The 23,200-nt window shown below is 45.6% G+C and overlaps 1 long non-coding RNA gene across 2 annotated transcripts; it reads right to left on the reverse strand.

The window, feature by feature from the left end:
- Positions 1-7,385: 7,385 nt before the first annotated feature.
- On the reverse strand, positions 7,386-12,631 carry LOC146758646 (uncharacterized). 2 transcript variants are annotated; one of them, XR_014934031.1, is made up of 4 exons: positions 12,389-12,631; positions 9,236-9,755; positions 8,900-9,030; positions 7,386-7,527 (listed from the first exon to the last, which is right to left on the reverse strand). It is a non-coding gene; the product is annotated as an uncharacterized LOC146758646 (long non-coding RNA). The 2 variants fall into 2 exon arrangements; XR_014934030.1 differs by lacking the exon at positions 7,386-7,527 and adding an exon at positions 8,125-8,424.
- Positions 12,632-23,200: the final 10,569 nt, after the last annotated feature.

A 23,200-nucleotide genomic window follows, 5' to 3' on the forward strand; every position in this document is an offset into this window, starting at 1 on the left:
CTGCGTTGTGCTTCCTGCGGCACCAAACGCCCAACAGTGGCAGTTCCGAGTATTGGCCAGCAGGTGGCAGCAGAGACCACGGAAAGAACGTCTGCGGGACAGACCCTGGGGATCCGTTCTCTTTTGATTATAGGGGAAGAACACAAAGATGGAAGAGGAGGGAAGGGGGAAAAAAAAAAGAAAAAAAGAAAAAATCAAATCACAGCAAAGAAATAAAAACTTCTCCAAACGTAGCAAACGTGAATCTCTGTCAATAAATAAATGAGTAATTGAATTGATGTTCCTTCCCTCCCCCCCTCCCCCCCCAACTTCTGAGATGAAAAAAAACCACCTGGTATCAATTGGACAGATGCACACAGTGAAGCCAGGGATGGTCTGAAACGCAAAGCAGCTGAGCAGCTTTTAGAAGAAAACAGAGTAGTAACAACTTCTGTACCTACATTCACCACTCTGAGATCCTGTCTGGGTCACCCAAGGCTTGTAAATAACCACTGGGTCGGTTCTGATGTCGAGTGATTTGTTGTCAGTTCTCTCATGGTTCTCCGGTCAGTTCTCCGGTGCCAGGATCTGCCACAGGGCATTCTGACCACGGGCATCATGTTTCTACGCTGCCGCCTGCATTTAACAGGCAATGGGACTGCCCAGCATGTGCAAGGCAGCACCTCTTTCACACCACCAGAATGTTTAAGGCTGTTGGGATTGTTGTTAGCGTCCCATTAACACTGAGGCTAGAGATACCCTTAGGATTGACATTACTATTAGCATTACTTTGATGGTGCCCTATCTGGGTCATTTCCAGGGGATGTCAGGAGTAAGGCACAGTGTCAGGAGTTAAAGAACAGACTCTGTTACTTTATAAACGTGATAATAGAGAGAGTTCATTGGAAAAAGTACAACTCTTAAATAATACAAAGCATGCTTCTGATTGGATGCAGGCATCATCTGGGCTCTGATTAATATTACTCTTAAGGTAAAGATTATTGTTACCATAATGATTTTTTTTTTTGGATTATGATCAGGGTTAAGGTTCCTTTTGCTACAAACTTCTAGCATCATTTTTGTTGTTACATTTGGAGTTAGAGATGATTTTAGAATCAGGGTAAGGGTTAGGATTAGAGTTACATTGTGGGTTAATGCTGTTATCTTTACAGCTCCTGTGAGGGTTGGGGTCTGGGTCAGGTGTTTAAAAAATGAAATGAAAAAAGAATTAAAAAAATATATTGAAAGCTTCAGATTTCCTTAATCTTTGTGGGAATCATATAATGTGCAATTCAGATCTACCTCTTCGTGCAGTGACTGCCTGTAAATTTGCTAGAGCCTAATATAATATGGCCTTGTGCTTTCCACTAACTCACCTTCATTTCATTTTCATTACATTTCCTTGGTAGTCAGATTTTGGTGTGTGGATATTTTAAAACAATCTAACTGACATTGGCCAAAAATTAAAAATAAATAAATAAATGCACGACAGCATCAATAGTATCAATTTTTATAGATAAGATACAGAAGAGCAGTTTCCCTTAGTTTTCTGTGCCTCTTTACTTTCTTACTCTCTCCCCTTGTGTGAGAAACTCTCAAAGTCAAAGATTTCTAGTTAGGCAAAGATGGCAGCGATAGCAGCAGTGCTTATTCATTACTGCAATACTGCGCGCACATCCCCTGTTGGCAAGGGAGAAACTGCACACCAGTCAGTGAAATCAATTCTGTTCTGTGCCCTAAACCCAATGCAGGTGATGCTCTCATGGCTCTCATTGGTTGAGCATCTCAGGCTCACAGACTCCTCGAGACTGTTGCTAGGATTCATTTCCATAGAAGGTCAATTACCAACCTCTTGTTTTTAGGTCTGCCTTGTACTTTTCTGCGGACAGAGAAGGGCGATGTTTCCAACAGTCAGTACATTCATTCTGTCCTGTGCTGGGCTCTACCCACCCTGTGTATTTATCTTGTGCTTGCCTCAATTCTACCCATGTCAGAATGCCCCCAGTCTGAACTTAACTATGTTCAGAAACTTTCTTGGTGGAAAAACTACTTATACAGCTGTTTTACAAGAGGGTTATACATTCAGGTAGGGCCTACACTATGTACTGAAAATCCTGGAAACCTCCACTGCAAAAACACAATCTACCTCTCCCATCTGTGCAGCCTTGCAGACCCAGAGCACGCCAGGTTATTTCTGCTTTCATAGCATTTGCATGCTGTAGGGTGAGCACAAGGTTCTGCTGCTTGATTCTTCTGCAAGAGCTGCCTACCGGCAAATGGTTGCAGGGATGGAGGATGTGACAGAAAGCATTTGTCTCCACAAGAGCAGAGTTACATTCAGTGCAGAGTGTGAGAGTCAGGTTGGTGTGGAAAAGCACTGACACGCTGGGGATGATGCAGTGCTCACATGTCTAACACTCACAGACATTACTGTCAGAAGGATGGTGCTGTGTTGTGCTTCTACCTTTGGCAGCCCCTGGAGAAATGCTATGGCACACAGAACACCTTTGTATTGCACTGACTGCTGCCATGCAGCATGGATTTAACACACCAAATCCAGAGGAGCATGACTGCATCTAACTGCCCTGAGAAAAACTACTGTAGCTGAAGAGATGAGGAGGCAGCTGCTCATCTGCAGAACAAGCAGTACTGCCAGACATTGGGCCAGGTGAGCACCTCCTGCTGCAGCGTGATGATGACAGGGCTGGAGATGATCTGCAAAGCCAGCTTAAAAGTGGGAGACGTGAGTCAACATGGCAGGAGGACAGAGGTGTTAGGGAGCAGCCAAGGCATCAAAGAGTATCAAAAGGCTTTAAAAGGTATCACAAAGCAACAGCCAGGAAGACTGGGATTATCATGAGCAGCAACCTGGATGCTAGAGATTATTTGCTGCCATACAAAATGGTAGAGATCTTGCTGCTGACATCCCAAAGCCATGCAAAATGGGAACCCAGAGCCCTGCCTGCACGAACCCCACAGCCATAGCATTGCAAGCTGAGCTGCCTTGCTGTTTGTTGCATTCATCCCAATCCCTGTGAATGAAGACTCGGAATGCAGCCAAGGCGATGATTGAGCATGAGAGTGACTTTATTCAATAAAAGACAGGAGGGCTTGAGAGGTCAAGGGTGAAGATGGGACTCCTCTTGTCAAGATGAGAGTGGCTCAGAGCTGCTGCTGCCTGGTGCCTGGGACTGGCAGCCTGACTCTAAGTCCCCATCTACGATGCTCAGCTTCACCTCACTGATGCTGACCTGCTCCTGCATGGTGGTGCTGCTGTTGGGGCACTCGGGCTGTGCTTGGGATGGGCAGCACTGCAAAGGCACTGGGTCACAATCCAGGCAGGTGACTGTGGTGTCTGGCAGGCTCAGGTCAGGAGCTTCAGCAGAGCCAGGAGATATGAGAGCATGAACGTGGATGAGCCCCTTGTGTCCATCACTGTTACCATGTGGAAGGCTGTCATTCGAATTGCAGCGATTTGTGCTTAATAAGAACTCTCCATTGATGGAAACACACTGCACATCACTACTTGGTTTGGATCTTTGGGGTTGACAAGGGCTCGAATTATCTAGGAAGGCACAGAAACACAAGGGTTAGTGTCAAACGTTTGCAAGTTGAATCATGCAAGAGGTTGCTGATACTTGGTAATAGAGTGGCGGCAGGACGAAGCAAATAAGCTTGAAGCAACAGAGCCACTGTCTTGAAAGTGATCCTCGTGCAGGTCCATAAGTTTTGACTCTGCCTGGACTTCATATGGGGCAGTATGACATCACAAAGGGGTGATATGATGTCACAAATGGGCATTATGACGTCACAAATAAGCATTATGATGTCACAAAGGGGCACTATAATGTAAAAAAGGGGCATTATGACATCACAAATAAGCATTATGACATCACAAAGGGGCAGCATGACGTCACAAAGGATTGTTATGACGTCACAAAGAGGCATTATGACATCACAAAGGGGCATCGTGACGTCAGAAAGGGGCATCGTGATGTCAGAAAGGAGCATTATGACATCACAAAGGGCATTATGACATCACAAAGAAGCATTATGACGTCACAAAGGGGCATTATGACATCACAAAGGGGTGTTACCATCACCCTGCGCCCAACTCCTCTCTCCCTCCTATTGGCTTCCTCTCCCACCAATCCCCGATCTCCCCTCCCCTTAGGCATTGAATTCTCTTCTCACTACCTCCTCCCAGTCCTCCCCTAGGAACAGAAACCATTCAGATTCTACAGCAAACTACAGCATCTGCACTGCAAGAGCTCACTGAACCACCTGCAACAATGAAACACGGTTTTGGAGAGTGGGTTTGAAAACACACCTTTAGACAGCTGTCTCCCTGTAGCCAAAAGGAAACCAAGCAGCAAAAGAAGAGTCCAGCCTGAAACATGCCCATGCTACTAGCCCAGGTTTTTCACAGTCAATGCAGAATCCATCCTGTTCATGAGGTGACAAATGACCAGTGGGTCTCCCCTTGCTCCACCCCTTCTCCTTCAAAGCCAGAAAAAGAAAGAAAAAACAAGCTTCTGTACAGCTGCCGTTATTTCTGACAGCGAGTGTAATCACAGAATCATAGAATGGCCCGGGCTGGAAGGGACCTCAAGGATCATGAAGATCAATCGCCTCCCTGTCCCTGCTGGCCATCCCCTCTTCTGATGGAGCCCAGGGGACCATTTGCTCTCTGAGCTGCAAGAGCACGCTGATGGCTCACGTTCTGTTTTTCATCCACCAGGACCCCCAGGTCCTTCTCTGCGGGCTTCTCTTAAGGACTGCTCCTCCCAGGCTGTACAGATGCCTGGGATTCCTCCAGCCCAAGTGCAAAACCTTGCACTTTGCTGTGTTCAACCTCATTAGATTCACCTAGGCCAACCTCTCGGTTGAGCTCCCTCTGAATGGCATCCCTTCCTTCCACTGCATCAGCCCCACCACTCAGCAAACAGCAGAGGGTGCACTCCATTGCATCATTGGTGTCACTGATAACCATGTAAAAAAGCACTGGTCCCAAGACAGACTCCTGGATGACACCACTTGTTATTGGCCTCCACCTGGACACAGAACCATGAATCACCACCCTCTGTCTGTGGCCTTTCAACCAATCCCTTATCCACCAGGTGGTCCACCTGTCAAATCCACATCCCTCCAGTTTAGAGATAAGGATGTGGTGGAGGGCCATGTAAAAGATCTTGCTCAAGTCCAGGTCAATGACATCAGTTTCCTTCCTTTTGTCCACAAATGCCGTCACTCCATCATAGAAGACCACCAGATTGGTTAGGCATGGCCTTCCCCTGCTAAAGCCACGCTGACTGTCTTGGATCACATGCTCATTCCTTATGTGATCAAGCATGTCTTTGAGGCGGATCTGTTCTTCACCATCTTCATCACAGTTCTACATTTGAATCAAATAATTGGTGTTGCTGTCACCAAGAAAACCTCTTTGTCTTCTACTCCTGCTGCACATCTGTGCTTTCACCAGAAGCAAAGGGAGAGGCCACCTCCTAGATCCAAATTTTAAGAAACCAACACCCAATAGGTGTCATCTGAAGTAAAATAGGAGAGAAATTAAGATGACTCTTTTGCATCCAGCTTGGATCACTCCCTCACTCAGGCACACCACCATCAGATCAAGGAGATGCTGCCTTCAGCTTAGAGACTGTATGGGAAATCACAGCTTGAACCTCTGATTAATCAGCTGAGGCAAGTGTTGGGCCAGCTGTGGGAGCACAGGTGAGAGTAATCTAGCTGTGCTCCCAGAAGGGGTGGACCTCGACTGCACCTCTTCTGAGACCTCACCTCATTTAAAGGCTGACCACCACTAAGGCAGAATCTCTTGGAGACTGCTCCCCAGTTGAGACTGCCTCAGCTTTCTGGTCAAGGCACCAACATTGGTGAGTTTTCCTTTGCTAATAATCTTTGACTATTTACCACCATCTTGGTTAACATCTTTTTACTAGCCACCCTTACAGAGACCATAAGGGCTTGGGCTTCCAAACTCTCAGCAAGCATTTGGATCAGACAGCTTCCTGCTGGGGAGCCCCCTGCATCACTGCTGCCTCCTTTCGTACTGGACCTGCAGATGCTTCAGAGCTCATTAGCATGGACTTCCTTCCTCCCCTCAGCAGCTGCTCCTGCACTCACCTTCATTCCTACTCAGATACCGGCCGCTTCCAGCACCAGCTGACCTGCAAGACACAGAAAGGAAAGGTGGGAATCATGCAAACGCAGAAGCCCAAGGCTGCGTCACCACCACGTATGGCAGCCTCGGGAAGTCAGCTGCAACTACATCCTTTGTCAGAATGGAAACAGGCACCGTCAATTAAGTGTGACCTCTGAACTCATTGCCACCATCAGAAATAGGCACTGAAATTGCTCACTTCACTGCAGCTGGTTACCTCCTGATTTTGGGTAAATGTGGTCACTGTCTTGAGGGCTACCAGAAAAACGACATCAACTTCATTGTAGGTGGTTAAGTTTGGAAGCTGGACTTGAGCAAGAAAAGTTTCTCAGCTCAGAATCACAGAATTATCAAGGTTGGAGAAGACCTACAAAATCATCTGGTCCAACCATTACCAATACTTCCCGGATAAATCATACCTCTCAACACAACATCCAAACGTTTCTTGAGCACTCCCATGGTCGGTGACTCCACCACCTCCCTGGGCAGTGCTATCCAATGCCTGAATACCCTTTAGGGGAAGTAATATTTCCTAATGTCCAGCCTGAATCTTTCCTGGCACAGCTTAAAACCATTCCCTCTAGATCTATAACTGATCACACGAGAGAAGAGGCCAAACCCCAGCTCACTACAACCTCCCTTCAGGACGTTATAGAGAGTTATAAGGTCTCCCCTGAGCCTGCTCTTTTCCAAGCTGAACAATCCTAGTTCCCTCAGCAGCTCCTCGTAAGGTTTGTGCTCCAGACCCCTCACTACCTTCATAGCTGAAGACGTTCCAGAACCGCAAGGTTTTCTTGCAGGGAGGGGCCCAAAACTGAATAGGTCAAACATCCTTCTCTCCATCACTGCTGTCACGTGGAAGGCTGTCCTTGGAACTGCAGTGACTCATGCATCCTAACTGCACTCCATTGATGGAAGCACAACGTGCATCATTGCAACTTGCTGGTGGGTTCCTGTATTGGCAAGGGATCGATTCACCTGGAAAGAGTAGATACACAGCATTTAGCGTCAAACTTTCACTGTCCAAGGAGGCAAAGGCTTGGTGCTGCCTGTCAAGCAGGTTTCAAGCAGCTTGTGAGACTCATCTGGGAAAGACAGGAGTCAACCAAAGATGTCAGGCACGGGCTTGAATGCCAGAAGGAGGTACAAGCCCACTGAAAGCATGAATTCTACCTGTGTTGCTGACAAGCAGTGTTTTGAAAGCTGGATTTGCACCCTTACCTGCCAGGACCACGACTTCTGCTTCAGAGGGCTCCCTGGCACTGCTCTGCAGTTGGTGTTTGGCCACAGGGGATGGTTTGCCCAGGCAGAAGCAGGAACGCCAACTGCCAGCTGGTGACTCTGCCCTCTTACTGGGAGAACTCAGTCTGGAGAGAAAACAGAGCATGCTGTCAGTCGTGGTGCAGGATGAGGGAAGAGCTGCACCGAGCCCTTGCCAATAGTTGCCTGTTCCCGCCACTGCCTGCTTTCTGCTGAAACACAGCCTAGAAACACCCTCTGTTTCAAACAGCAGAGGATGCTTCCATTCCTACAGCTCAGCCCTCAAGTCCTGCTGGCTACATTCCTCTCAATGATTTCAAGCAAGATTCGGAGCATGTGAGCAAAGGCTCCACAGCCGGACAGGAAAGGAGCTGGCAGGCGTAACTGCTTTCTGAGGAACCGTACAGTTATAAGGGAAGTTCAAAAGCATCCCTGACTCTTACATTAACACCTCCTCGGCCTCAGCTCACTGCCACCTTTAATTTCTAGTGCCAGCAAGTCTGACCAACAGCTCTGCTTACAGGAGAAGCACAATTGGTTTCAGGCACATGGCCCTGAAATCTGGAAAACCCCAAGATTTCCATGTACAGCCAGCACAGAACAGGATAGACGCCAGCATGGCTTTCTGCATCTTGTGACTGCCTGCCCAACCAGGAAGGAAAGGCACCTTGTGTGGCTCCACTGAGGCCATAGGGCAACTGTGTGTTAGTTGAATCCTCAAAGATATAATGGACAAAAAATAAACCAATAAAAATCATCCGAACAATGATGGTAGGGGCTGGAAAGGGAATTCCTCTTTCTTTATCTTTCAGATGGAAAATCAATGATTGTGTTGAAGTTCCTCAGTACAGCTGCAGGCCCTTCCTCCACTTGTATCTTGCTGCTCCGTGTTGCAACAGGAGAGCTGCTCTGGCCTCTCCTCTCAGCCTGTGCCGCCTGCACGGTGAGCAGCTTTGTGGATGGAGAGACCCACACAGACTTGGGCCCAGGCAGAGAACTGTGCCCTGCAAGGGAAAACCACAGCTAAGACAGAAAAGGAAGCAGCAGCACAGCCATCCCCATTCTGCATATCTCTCAGAATTGCTCATCCGAGCCACTGGAAGAAGAGGAGCTCAAAATAACTGTGTGCTCAGAGGTATGCTCGTGGCAAAGGACACAGCCACAATTAAGAGCAGCTCACTGTATCTTAAGAGGCAAACAAAAAGCCTAGAAAAACTAGGGGCCAGAGATCTCAGAAAGCATCACTGCCACACTTCAATCAAGTTTCACCTGCTTGCAAAACATCTTAAGAGCAGTGATGGTTTTCTCCATGTAAGGCTTGGACACTCTCAGGACCCATCAACAGGGCACCATATTCTAACCTAAGCCCAGAAGCCTGCTGTCTCCTCAACAGTAACAGAATTTTCAAAGGTCTTGGAGAAGCCCTGGATTGGATGAAGCTGTCAGATTTAGATCAAGCTAATGGAGGAAGATGCTCACCTACAGCCTCTCCCATGGCTGGTGTGGATTTGGAGCAGAAAAGGACGTCTGTGTAAATAGTACTGTTGAAATATCAACTGGTAGAGCAGTGTTGCACACTGTACAAATCACAGTTGGACATCCATGGACAGCTGATGATAAAAGTAATTGTAGGGGAAGAGCTGGATGAAATATTGTTAAAAACAAATAATCATTTTAGCTGCACGTTTGTAAGCATTTCTTTTCATCCTTCTCAAAACAGTTTCATGGCAGAATCAAGAGGACACGTTCACACAGACATTTCCACAGCCAGACTAGGGAATAATCAAAGAATATCAACCAAAACGTGTTTCCTACCAGTTACATGAATCTTGAAGGTGAGTTTCTAGCCAGCAGCCTCGCAGCTGTACTCCCCTTTGTTGCAGTAATTCATTCCTGGATGTAAATCACATGTAGAAAAGTGTTGCTATGATACTAGATGACCAAGAAAGTCCTATAGCCAAAATGTTTTGCACCAGAGAGGCTGTCAGTTGATCCTCCAAATGCAAGACACACAAAATGAAGCGTTCCTTTATCTCTGGGATTCCAAGCATTTTCTCACCTCTGACTTTCACTTGGAATGTTGCTTTGTCATCTTTTGTTTCACAGCTGTAGCTCCCTTGGTCTTTCAGGGTCACATTTTTGACCATGAGCTTGCGGTGCGTCCCCTTGGAGATGATGGTTGTCCTCTGGTCCTGCTTCACCTCTGTTTCATCTTTCTTCCATACGACAGCTCCGCTTGCAGCTGACACCTCACACACCAGCTCCAAGTCTTCAGAAGGACTGACTAATATTTCTGGAGTCGTTTTGGGCTTGTTGACAAAATCAATGGCTTCATCTGAAGAAAAAAAGAGAAAGTGGTTTACATCCTGACTCAGGCTTCTTCAGTACAGCATTAAGATACAGTTAGAACTGATTGTAATGTCTCTGCTCATTAAATTTGGGTGATGGAGTTTCACCTCTGGAGGTACTCACATACAAACGTGTGCTTGATTCTCCTGTGTAAGGAAAGAGTAAGTTCTATGCAGACAGTTCTTATTTCTTTTAATCAATTCTGTATTCTGCACACGTTCTTCTGAAGCTAAAATGAAGGCAGATAAGTAACGTGTTTGCAATGCATGAACAAACCTATTCAACACTTTGTCTCTAAGCTAACAAGCAGCGTTTGAAGAGCACATCAGTATTTCATGCGCTTCATTCCATCCAGACAGAACCTGCCTGAGGAGCAAGCTGATGGCTGTCAGCTACAGGCAGACCTAGCTTAGCATTGCATTTCTTAGAGCAACAACTGTTGCTTTCAGTCACTGAATATACCAAGGCCAATTGCTATGCCAGGCACATTTATGGCATCAGTGAACAAATAATGAGTTAAAAATTGTAATAGACAGGAGTCATCTATTCTTGTAAAACTAGGTGACCAAAGAAGAACAGTCCCTCTAGAGTCAAGCTGTTTAGAACTAATAGCATCAATCAATGTCACGTAGATAGATTACTTCCCTGCCCTAAGATCATCTTGTGACCATTTGGTGCTCCTAATTAAGCCCTCTTGATGGCTTTTTTGTCTGAGCCATGTGACATTTTGTGATAGGAGTTACTGCTAGTGTTCCCTTCACCCTACACCAAAGTAGGAGGTATCCATTCTCAGGGAATCATGCAGGCTTCCTCTGTATTTGATGCTCAGAGACAGCCCCAGAACCTTTTAAATCTTAGCTTAGCTCTCATCCAATAATGTTCATCAAACAGTGCAACTTGTCCTTTGGGGATGCCTTTGTTCTGCATCAACCAGTTCCAACGGAGTCTTCTCGGCTTGTTTTAGATCAGTTTTTTAACAGATAAAGAAAGGGGCTTTGAATTACAAAGTGAAATTGCAGAATGCATGATTCTTAACCAAACAGAACGGGAGGTGGGATGCAGGGTGAATACCTGAGCCAACACCACCTGCAAGCAATCCTTCAATATCTTAGGAATCTCTAGCCATCCCAAATCCAGTGTTGGGCTTGATCTATCATCTCTGCTGAGTTTTTAGCTAGCTGATGGTGAGCATCTTGGTGGAGATGGGTGAGCAGTCGGACTAGAGGGTCTTAATCAACCTTAAGGATCCTGTGATCAGAGGAACTTGAATGTGTTGTTAAAAGTCACAAGAGCTGCACTGCAGCATGAGCATACACAGCGAAAGGTTTTCAGTAGAGCTTCGGTTCATAAATGAGGACTGGGTTATGGAAAATAGGCTCAAGAAATAAACCAGAAAACAGATCTTAACGCCAGGTTCTGTGAATGCAGCCAGCTGAATTTCACAGATATTGAATTTCAATGACAATTTCTTGTGTTATTTTACCCTCCAGCTCCACCCTGAACAGGAACATGTCAGTGACAAGCATTACTCCTCCAGGCTTGACCTGACAGTGCTTTACTTGTACTATGAGCTAATGCCAGGAAGAGCAGGAAAAGAGTTTCATCCACGTGCCTTCTCCTTCCTTAGTAAAACCAGTGTGAAACTGCAGCCACGTCAGGCTGAAGGAGACGTCTCAGATGTCCTGCCTGGATGCAGGAGCTCACATGTCAGAGGATGTCTGGCACGTCAAGTCTCATGGCAGTGCAGTGCATGACAAACTGCAACAACACTTTCCTGTGGGCTCCTTTGGGCACGAGGCCCAGCGGGTGACACACCTCTGGCTGCAGCTCTTCAGAGCCTCCCAGCAGCCACGTGATGCCCATGGGAGAGACACAGCTGACCCGCACAGCAGATGATTTACCAGCTCGCTCTGATTTACAGCAAGAGAAGATACAAGTGGTGATGCTGAATGGTGAAATACTGCGAGTGTGTGGCATAGGTATAAGATTTGTGAGCCTGAGGATGTTCAAAGTCAGGATGGACAGGGCTCAGAGCACCTGATGGAGCTGCGGTGCCCCTGTTCATTGCAAGGGAGTCCAACTAGCTGACCCTTAAGGGTCTCTTCCCTATCTATGAGATACACAAAAGCTGATTCTGCAGTAACCAAGCTACCAACAGCAGCTGTTTGTCTTACAGCTTGCCAACACAGATTTTAAAATAACAGCATTGATTGCTCATTTGATAGTCACATTACAGTGCAAAGCACATGGAAACGTCCATCAGCTAATTCATTTAATTCTTTGGGGAGACCTGCCAGTATGAAATATTATGCTAACATGACAGAGAGAAGAAAAGCAAAATTAAGACTAGCTGACAAGCCGTGGCAGGAAGTTCTGCTCTCCATCAATTTAGTCCCATTATTCAATTCTGTTTGGAGATGTCTCCATGACTCTCTGGAGTTTGTTCTTTGAGAAGAAGCAATTAAGTAAGCTCTCCAATGCCAAAGTGCATACACTACTCTAGGCCTTTCTTGTTTCTCCATGGATCAACAAGGGTGACAAGACAGCAGAAGATGATGAAGAGCCTCATCATGCAAACTCATGCATTTTATCCCCCTCACAGATGCACTGACAACTTACAGCATCATCCATTGAGACGTTGTGAATTTTCAGGGTGTGTTTCTTCCCCACAATTTGCAGTTCATAATTTTCACTGGCCTTGAGCTCCTTCCCATCCTTCATCCACTCCACAGTAGCACCTGTGTCTGAAAGCTCAGCCTGCAGTTTGGCTTCCTCACACAGCCGAGCGGAGATCTTTTCTACATCTTTGCTCTTATTGGTAAATCTCACTGCAGCACCTGTCAGGAGCAAAGGCCTCGTTAGTTCAATTGATATCAGGCTAACGTGGTCAATGTTTGCTGCAACATCTCTGAAAAAGTATCACCTTCTGTTCCTGCACTCATCATTGTGTCACTGCTGAGCAATTCAAGATATTTCATTTGGTCTTCTTGCCGGATTTACTAAGTAAAAATCAACCAAACATCTCCTTCTACTGATTAAGAATGCTCTAAACATGCTTCTGCAGAGGTTTCCACCCAATGACAAACAGGTCCTCCCATCATGAATGTTTATTTGTTCTATTTTGTCATGCAAAGCTGATTGATAGAGATATTATTGGAATGATTGCTCCCCTACTTCTAAATTATTCCAGTGCAATCAGAAAGGCTGTCTGAACCTGGAGCTGAAAGTACTGCTCTATGGTGATGCAGTGGTAAACCTGCTGACTGAATGCACTGGCCAAGAGCTGTGAACTGCAGACATTCATCAGCTGGCATGAAGCAATCTGGTTCAGATACCAAGCAGCTGGGTAGACTGGCTTACCCTACACTCAGTGCTATCATGTTTAGGTCATTACCAGGACTCACATCAGTCCATGGGATGCAATTTCAGGTATTTGGTACAGGCAGTGAATGCCTGCAGCCCCAGTTCTAATCATCAGATCACAGCAACTATGCCTTGACTGGAAGAGGAAAGGAGAAGGATCAAAGCAAATACCTCTCACTCTCATCTTGGTGCTGACATCAACATTTTCGGCAACAAATTTCACTTCTGCTCCACCATCATTCTTGGTGATGTTCTTTATGATTAGGCTGTGAGTAGTTTGGGTTCTCTTGATGATGCAGGTCTCGCTTTCCTGTAAGACTTTACCACTGAGGTACCAAGTGCTGCAACACATTGTTGTAAGATCAGTAGTAAACATGGCATCCCCTCCAGGTACAGCTTCACCAGCTGTTAGGGGGGATTTCACAGCCAGGACTGGTTCTGAGGAAGAACAACATGGATGTCTTAATGCTCTTTAGATGCAAGTCTGGTATCTCATTTAGAGATGGAAGATTAAATCATAGGTACATTTCTACTTCTCCCTTTGCATGAGTGCTGGAAGAAGCACTTCTATGCTTAAGATCTGTTACAGAAAGTTCTGCCTCTTGCACATGTGAGATATCAAAAGATAATAATATTCATGTCTCTCTCACAGAAACAGAACTTGTATCACTTTAGTGGTAGCTGGAGGTTGACAGGAGAACTAGTAATAAAGGAAAGCCTTTGGTGTGTTACTGCACTACTATCCTTAAAGTCAAATGAAACATCTTTAGGGAACCAACACAGCTGCTCAGCTCACACTGACCCATTTCCATTGGGGTTTTTGTGCTTACCAAGGTGCACGCTCCCTGGGAATTCCAGAGACGGGCTCTGTCCATGCGCATTGACTGCAGACACTCGGAACTGATCATCAGCCTCTTCAGACAGATTGCTCACCGTGAACTCTGGGACGGGGACATGAGACTCGTGGCACCTCACCCACGTGAAGCCAGTTAGTTTATTGCCTTCCACAATGTAGCCATCGATTGGAATGGGGCGGTGCATCTTCGGAGGGGACCATGCCAGCGTCACTGAGGTTTCTGTTTTATTTTTCACCACGGGGTCAGCAGGGGGCTGGGTGGGAGGTTTTCTGGGAGCTGAACAGAAAGAAATACAGAAATATTAGCATAAGGTCATGTAGGCTGGAAAAGACCTTCAAGATCAGCAGACTCAACTTTCAGCATGACCTACTGAGTCCCACCATTAACTACTGTGGTACCTGAGGACATACATGACAAGCTTATTCCTGCAGGTATTTGCATAGTGAATATATTCACCCTCTGGTTGCTTTGGAACATTTTAGAGGTTAAAATCCCATCAGACTTTTTCACTGTGTGCAGCCACTGATACAGGCAGGAGGCTGGGAATTACCTGATGGGCTCTAGTTACAGACTACTGACACAGTAAAGGATTGATTTCATTTCATTTTGGCCATCAAAAAGTTTGGAGTCTGGTTTAAGTCATCCATCTAGACTCCAATTATAATCATATGGAGAGCAGCGCATTTAGGAGAACTCATCTCATCTTAATAAACCTGAATGAAATCACAGAATCATAGGATCACGGGAGGGCTTGGGTTGGAAGAAACCTTCAAGATCATCCAGTTCTAAACACCCTGCCATGGGCTGGCTGCCCACTAACCAGCTCAGGCTGCCCATCACCCATCCAGCCTCGCCTTCAACACCAAGGACAGGCATCCACAGCTTCTCTGGGCAGCCTGAAATGGAAGCAATGAGCCACATGTTGAAGATACTCAAACATTCATGACTGTAGAGAGAGCCAAATACTCCATACATATTGCCTGCCTGGTCAATGGTATTAAAATGCCAACAACAGACTCATCCAGCTCATGGAAAATGGTGTGAACATGGCGTACAGGATTCTTCCAGCAGCGAGTTAGATCTGCAAAGTGTAAAAATAGGAAATCTCAATGCAATGCAATTTTCCCTCATAACATAAATAGACACATAACTGTTTTGGGGTGCACTGTTACCAGCCTGTCAGTTGCTGTTGGTCAGTGCTAGATGCCAAAGGTCCCACTAACATAGCATGAAGCTGAAAGCTAGACGCTGGAATCAGATCTCCTTACCTTACCATCAGAAATCGAGATGTCATATTTTGCTCAGAGGTGCCTGCTTGTAGGAGGGACAGCTTCCGAGCTTTTTCTGCTCCAGGAACCAGCTCCAGCTTCAGGATTTAAACAGCAGTCAGAAATTAAACTGAGCTTTGTCACCTCCATCAAACAGAAGGAGTGGTTGGGTGGTACAGCTTTCCAAATCACTTAGAAACTGGCACAACAATCAGATGCCTACCTTTTCTTTTTGAACTTGTTAATACATAGAGCTTAATAGCATCAGAATGCCCCAAGCACTTCAGATAACACGACAGCTGTAAACCCTTCTTTAAGGATTCCTTTGTTTAACCACTGAGTAACTGTAATTCAGTGGTGCTGGTGGGAGAAGGGAAGTCCTAATCTTCCCAGATGGTGAATAGAGCTGATGTTCACATGCAGACTGGTGCTGCAGCACAGCCAGAAACCACTCATTTGGGAAACACAGCACCAAGAAAATAATGGGAATAGCTTCATAAAATCAGGCAGCTTCACCCAAATTTCATGTCAGGTCCATTATTCTTCCTATTTTCAGGAAGAAACGTTTTCCCTTTTTCTTGTAGTTTTATTTTCTTTTCCTTTCATGCAAGCAGCTTTGTAGCTTAAAAAATTGTTTTCTAATCACCTCCTGGTGTGGACAAATCACACAGGTTTGACTCCATGTTTTACATAGTTAGCATTTTATATTTGTTCCAGTATGGAACTGTACAGCCATAGAATGGCCTGGGTTGAAAAGGATCTCAAAGATCATCCAGTTCCAACCCCCTGCTATGTGCAGGGTCGCCAACCACCAGACCAGGTTGCCCAGAGCCACAATCCAGCATTTCCTCATAGGAGAGCTGCTCCAACCCTCTGATCATCACAGTGGCCCCTCCTCTGGACCAACCCCAACAGCACCACAACCTTATTGTCCACAGAAAGCATATAACCCTCATTCAATTGCCCTTCCACTCAGCTTAGAGCACTACTAAAACCAGCATCTTCACCTTAGCTCATCACACTGCTGCAGTTCCTTTTACAAGGATTTCACTGGCAAAAATTAAATCAAAGCCATCACAAGGGATTTAGCACAGTTACGTGTTACTGGCTACGAGAGCTGTCAGCACAGTCACCTGTCAGGCTTTGCTGCTGTTCTCTTTATGTAGAGGCACAACAAGGTTCAGACACCTCACAGTGCAATTCTCACTTGGACTGTAAAGAAAAAGGAGGCTTGAAAAGCAGCGTGTGGAAAACAAAGAAACAAGAATTAGAACAACAGTGGGGCCATGGCACTTGTAGGAATTGTTCTGCCTTTAACAGCAGAGCTTTTCAAGAAGTATGAGGGCATTGCAAACCAGACCAGTTTGGACAGATTAACAACTGCAAGTAGTGGGTTCCAAAATTCCAGACATGAAATCAAAGATAGAAAAACTCTTCACATTTTCATCTCTCAATTTTTCGTACATTGTGCATTACAGTGCAAACAAGTCTTCACATACAACTTGGAAGCTAAAGACAAGTCTGACAAAACAGACTGCACAAAAATGATGGATAATTAACAGAGCAAATTGCTCTTTCAAAAACAGAGTTTATGTCTTCTGGTCATAACACTTCAGAAGCCTCAGAGGCTTCTTCTCCTTTGTATATTTTCATTAATCTTAGATTTTGTTTTCATTCAATGTGACCTCACTAAACAAATATTGTCTAAGACCATGAGTATCACATAAATGTGCAGATCTCAAGCTGCTCACTTATCTAGTACCCTTGGCATGATGCTTTATTTTCCTCAGCTGATCATCTAGATTGTGCCTGTTGATTGTGCAACAACAGCCTGTTGGTCTCGATTACCTGTGAGAGGCTCTAACTTTGGCCAGGAAAAATCATTTGAGGACAAGTAATTCTCTTGGAATCAGTAAGGCAGTCTTCCCATTCTTTCTTACCAGCACCCATCTTACATGTTAATAAAGGATTCTGGAAATCAGTTTGAAGATCAAGAAACAATTCAGTTCAAGCATATGCAATCACAGGATTTGTACGTCACCTGCAAAAGTCATTTTATTCTATCCACAATCTCATCCTACATGCAGTTCCTTAGAGGGTTCCTTAGGCACACCAACCCCATGCTCCTATTACAGACCCTTGCATAATACAGGTGATATACCTACAAGATTATCTACAGCTTAGACTATGAAAACAGGGAGTCTAGCTAGAGAAAATTATCTACCTGTGCTTCTGAGCAATCTGTTAACCACTCTCATACAGTTCAGGCCAATCCAAACAAGATGCAATGACATGTCAGCCACAGAAACAGCTTGATTTTAAGGAGTTTGTTTGGACAAGCCCCTGTTGCATACGGTGGTCAAACATGCATTACTTGGGGGCACATTGTATTTGATTTAACAGATACTCTTACCTGTGGCTTTGCACAGAGTCCAAAGTCTATCAGCTTCAAATTGTCAATCAGCAGATTTTCCCGGTGGATGAGAAAGCAGTCAGGAATGATTTCCACCCAAATGCCCAAGGAAACATCTTTTCTCTTCTCTTCTTTCCTGCTGTGGACAGTGGTTCCCAGTCTACTCAAAGCTCGCTCGCTCTCGCTGTCTCAGAGATCTTCACTGACTGCTGGCAAGTTCCCATCTTCCAATATCCCAGGTGGGAAATACTAGCTTGTATCTGTTGGAAAGGACCTGGGGACTAGGAGGACAAGTGGTGAGAGACCACAGGCTGAATGCAAGCCAGCAGTGTGCTCTGACAGAAAAGAAGTACAACAAGATCATCAGCTGCATTAAAAAGCAGCACAACCAGACCAGGACAAGTCATTCCTGCTTCAACACTCATTGCACCACATCTACAATACTGTATCTGGTTTTTGGCCAGGAAGGATAACAACCTGAAACAAACTCTGAAGCAAGTTCTATGGATGATCTCCAGCCTGTGCAGGGGGCTGAAGCTCCCACTCAGTGAAGAGAAGCTGGGGAGAATGATCTTTGTGACAGAAAATCCATTGGATGGGGCCAGAGGAATGCATCTCACCCCATACCCTCTGTACAGCCACCATTTGTTTAAAGGATCACTCTTCCTTGAGGCACAAAACTAGAGCAGGTTACACAACAGACTGACACCACAAGGGCTTCTCTCTAGATACAAACTGCAGCAAAGAGCATCACAAAAATGGGAAACCAACACTCAGATCAGATCTGTGTCTCTGCTCCGCTCATTAGGAGCATCATGTTTTACTCCCCTTTCAGAGGAAGATACTTCTTCAAGGATAACAAAATCCAGCTCAGCTACACAACACAGTACCAAATAGCAATAATTATCTAACATTTCCTGTAGGGAAAGAATCCTAAGCACAAGTTATTGTCTGAGTTTCAGCTGGGACTGAATTATCTTCTTCAGTGTCTGATATAATACTACGTTTTCATTCTAGAGAAACAATGGAGATAGCGCAGTGATGCTTACAGTTGCTGCCAGGCAGCGTTGTACAGAGCCACAGTCAATCTCAGCTGAGAGCCCAAGGAAGTGAGAAGGAACAGAACTAGGACAGCTGACTTAAACTGGCCAAAGGATATTCCATACTATATGACATATTGTGGAAGGAGTTTTGAAGGGGGTAGAACTTCATGTCAATCTCTTCCACTACTAGGAGGCTAACTGGACACTGATTGGTAGGTGGTGAGCAATTGCTTTTGCATTCATCATAACTATTATCCTTTTCTCTATCTCAGTACATAATTCTATCTCAACCCATGAGTTCTACTTTGTGTTACTTCTCCCCCCTTCAGTTCTCTCCTGCAATCCACTGGAATGGAGTGGAGTACTGTAACTCTCTCTGCCAACAGAAAAATAAAAACACATTCATTTTTATTTATGGAAGACTGACTGCAGTTCAGGCTCACTGGTTTGAGGTCTCTGGGCATAACCCTGACTGTGAACAGAAGCAATTGCTGAAACAGTCTGTCAAAAAAAGACTGGAGCATCCTCTTCCAAAAGGCGGTCCTTAGAAACAATGCAATCAAACAGCTTCCCTGTAAGATAAGGTTATCTGAAAATGCATTTAGAGAGTATCAGAGAAAGATAAGTAAGAAAGACAGCACAGAAAGCAGAAACTATTTCTTACCTCTATAAGACTATTATGACTATATATATATATATAGTCATATATATATAATATAAGACTATATTATGACTATAAATATTTCTTTGATGTCTCTCTTACGTGATCCAATGGGCAAACATGTTGATGACTTCAGTTCTTCATGGCATCAATTTCTGTTTTAGCATGAGGCAAGTCATCCTTAAGAGACCATAAAAGCAAGCGATGAAATCGCTAACTACTGTGACATACCAGGTACCACATCTGACTGCTGTGGAACAGAACAAGCACATACGGGACAGTACACAATTCAACATCAACTCAGCAATGACTGACATCACTCCCATAGAAATTCTGAAACAGAGCTGTGAAAAATGAAAAGTAAAACATTCAGCATTTTCATTGGCATTTTGGTAAAGTTGCTGTAATAATGTAACAATAATGTAATGTAATGTAATGATGTAATAACTTCCTCCATTTTAAACCCAGAGAATACTGCCCTCTGAAGAACCAGCAACAAGATTTGTGGTGCTCTGTTAAACTTTTTCCAGCTCTACAGCATCTTTCAAAAGGCAATGGGACCAGTAGGCTGCATTCGTATGTACCATCCCACCTGCCCCCGTGTTCTTGAGAACTCCACAACTCCAACAGAAGATATTATCATATTTAAATGCCTTTTGGCTTACCCCTACAGTAACTTTCTCCATGACTTTTAGTGCAACTTTTTCACCAGTAAGAAGATGCCGCATAAGATTTACGTTTGCAAAACCACCTACAAATCAAAACACAGATGCTTAAAGTTGAGTGTGAATTCTTCTCTAATATAATATTACAATTTCCAACTGGTTTAAAAAACGAATTCCAAATTTATACAAATGAAACCTGACTTAGAGAACTGACAAGAGCTGTTAATCTATTCTCACATTAATTCTAGAGTGGTGAGACAGACTGTTAGGCGTGCTGTTTCTGTACAAAGATGACACTTACCCGTTCCAACTGTTTCATGGAATTCCTAGTACTTGAGAATTTCCTCGTAGTCACTGACAGACATCCTGAATGTGCAAGAACTGAAGATCCTCCAAGCCCGTGCAATGAGGAAGTGCCAGCAGTGTTCACATCCTACTTAGGACATATTCTTAGAGGCAGAAGGGACACTCGTGGCAGATCCAGCAATGCTCATCTTCTCACCAACGTGCATCCCCCTCTCACCCAGCAACAACAAAACACAGTGCATGAAGCTGGCTTCACTTAGGTTAACAATATGGAACATCCCTCAGGGCTTTGTGCCACAGAGCAGTAGCAGGGCTGGACTACAGCTTGAGGAAGCAGTGGAAGCCTTTCCCTGTATGGTTACAGTGTCCCTGCACGCACCCCACAGCCAGAGCGTTGCAAGCTGAGCTGTCTTGCTGTTTCTTGTACTCATCCCAGTCTCTGCGAATGAAAACTCAGAATTCAGTCAAGGCGTTGATTGAGCACGAGCGTGCCTTTATTCAATAGGAAAAAGGAGGGGGTGTGAGGTCTGGAGGAAAGATGGGACTCATTCTCTGTTGTCTGACGAGAGTGTCTCAGAAGTCGTGCTGTTGCCCGGAGCCTTGGACTCTTGGCCTGATTCTACCTCCCCCTCCAAGATGTTTGGCTTCTCCTCTGTAATGCTGACCTGAGCCTGCATGGTTGTGCTGCTGTCGGGGCACTCGTGCTGTGCTTGGGCTGGGCTGTCCTCGAAAGGCACTCGGTTCAGGCTGGTGCCTGAGGAGTCTGGCAGGCTCAGGTCAGCAGCTTCAACAGGTATGGGATGAACGAGAGCTTCAACGATGATGGCATTCTTCTCTTTATAACTGATGTTATACGGAAGGCTTTCATCTGAACTGCAGCATCCTGTGCTTAGTAACAGTTCTTCATTGATGGAATCACAGGATGCTGCATCGTAACATGCCTGGCGTCTTGGAGATATACAAGGGCTCGGGTCACCTAGGAAGGAGTAGACGCACAGCAGTTAGTGTCAAAGTTTCACAAGATGAATCATGAAACAGGTTCTTGACATTTGGCTATGCAGTGATGGTGGGCAGAAGCAAATAGGCTTCTAGCAACAGTGTCACTGTCTTGAAAGTGATCCTCGTGCAGGTCCAGCTCTTGTGTTGACAAGAGACTCATTTGGGAAAGACAGGGGTCAACTGAAGATGTCAGGCACAGGCTTGAATGCCAGAAGGATGTACAAGCCCACTGAAAGCATGAATTCTACCTGTGTTGCTGACAAGCAGTGTTTTGAAAGCTGGATTTGCATGCTTACCTGCCAGGACCAAGACTTCAGCTTCAGAGGGCTCCCTGGCACTGCTCTGCAGTTGGCGTTTGGCCACAGGGGATGGTTTGCCCAGGCAGAAGCAGGAACGCCAACTGCAAGCTGCTGACTCTGCCCTCTTACTGGGAGAACTCATTCTGCAGAGAAAACAGAGCATGCTGTCAGTCGTGGTGCAGGGTGAGGGAAGAGCTGCACCGAACCCTTGCCAATAGTTGCCTGTTCCTGGCAATGCCTGGTTTCTGCTGAAACACAGCTTAGAAAAGCCCTCTGTTTCAAACAGCAGAGGATGCTTCCATTCCTACAGCTCAGCCCTCAAGTCCTGTTGGCTAAATACCTCTCAACGATGTCAAGCAGGGACATGGATCCCGAGAATGTTGGAGGCTCAGGCTGCTTCGCTTCCTGGGGCAGGCCTTCAACAGGGAACGAAGGCAGGAGATGAACTTGCCCCGTTTCTTTGGCTCTGCGCAACAAAACAAAAAAACAAGTTCATTTCAGCCCTGGCTCGGTTGGACGAGGCCGAGTGCAACACATTCAACAGAACACGTAACAACAGAAAGCATGTTCCCAACAAAGACACACAAGAACGGATTTTCCCCATCCCTGGAGGTGCCCAAGGAGCTTAATGCAGTTCTCTTTCTAAGCTTGCTCAACTCGGGCATTAATGAACCCCCTGAAAGCCACGTTCAGACCCCATTTTACTAACCCGCATTGTCAAATGTAAAATACGCACCTGGCTTTGGCAATGAATGTAGGATGGACTCGGGCAGTTTTCCCCTGATGAGTTCCACGCACTCACCAGGGAAAAAACCAACCTGTAATAAGAACAAAAAGACAGGTGGGCATTAGCCCAAGCCCAGAGCCAAAGGGAAGGTCCTCTGACACCGACACAGGGCAACTGTTTGCATCCAGAAGCCATCCTGTGCAGGCAGAGCAGCTCCAACCGGAGATTCTAGACACTACTGAAGCTGTGCTCTCTAGTCAAAAATGTGTGCCTACCTCAAAGCCACGCTTGCCTCTCCACCAGGGGCTCATCTCCTTTGGTGGCATATCAACAATGCACACGGTGTCTCCAACCTGCAAAAGATTGAAACATCAATCCCAGCTTCAGCACAGCTAAAACAAAAGCCTTCTTCTACGACACAAAATATGAGAGTATTCCCAAGGCGTTCACACTCTATACTAATTCTGTGCACAACAACAAGGAACGCCTGGAACTGCTTACCTCCAGAGAGAGCTCATCCGGCCCCTGGGCGACGTGGCTCCTAATAACATGGGCTGCCGCAATTGCTGGTACGTTTAAAGATGACATAGCACGCACCAGCTGCGGCTCCCGCATGTTATCAGCCTGCAAAACAGAGCACAGGCCGTGGTCAGGAGATGAGGACAAACCAGGAGGATTTCAAGGTGAGGAGCACATCTGCAAAGAAAGCTGCAGCAAATGCGCTCCGTCCTTATCAGGAGCACTTCAGAAGGAGCTGCACGTCTCATCACAGTTATTTCCCTTTCTGGCGTGCATTGCCAGGCCATGCAAAGATGCATCTCTCTCTACCC

Source organism: Coturnix japonica, chromosome 13, assembly GCF_054131305.1.
Source record: "Coturnix japonica strain WE chromosome 13, WE-NBRP24, whole genome shotgun sequence".
NCBI lineage: Eukaryota > Metazoa > Chordata > Aves > Galliformes > Phasianidae > Coturnix > Coturnix japonica.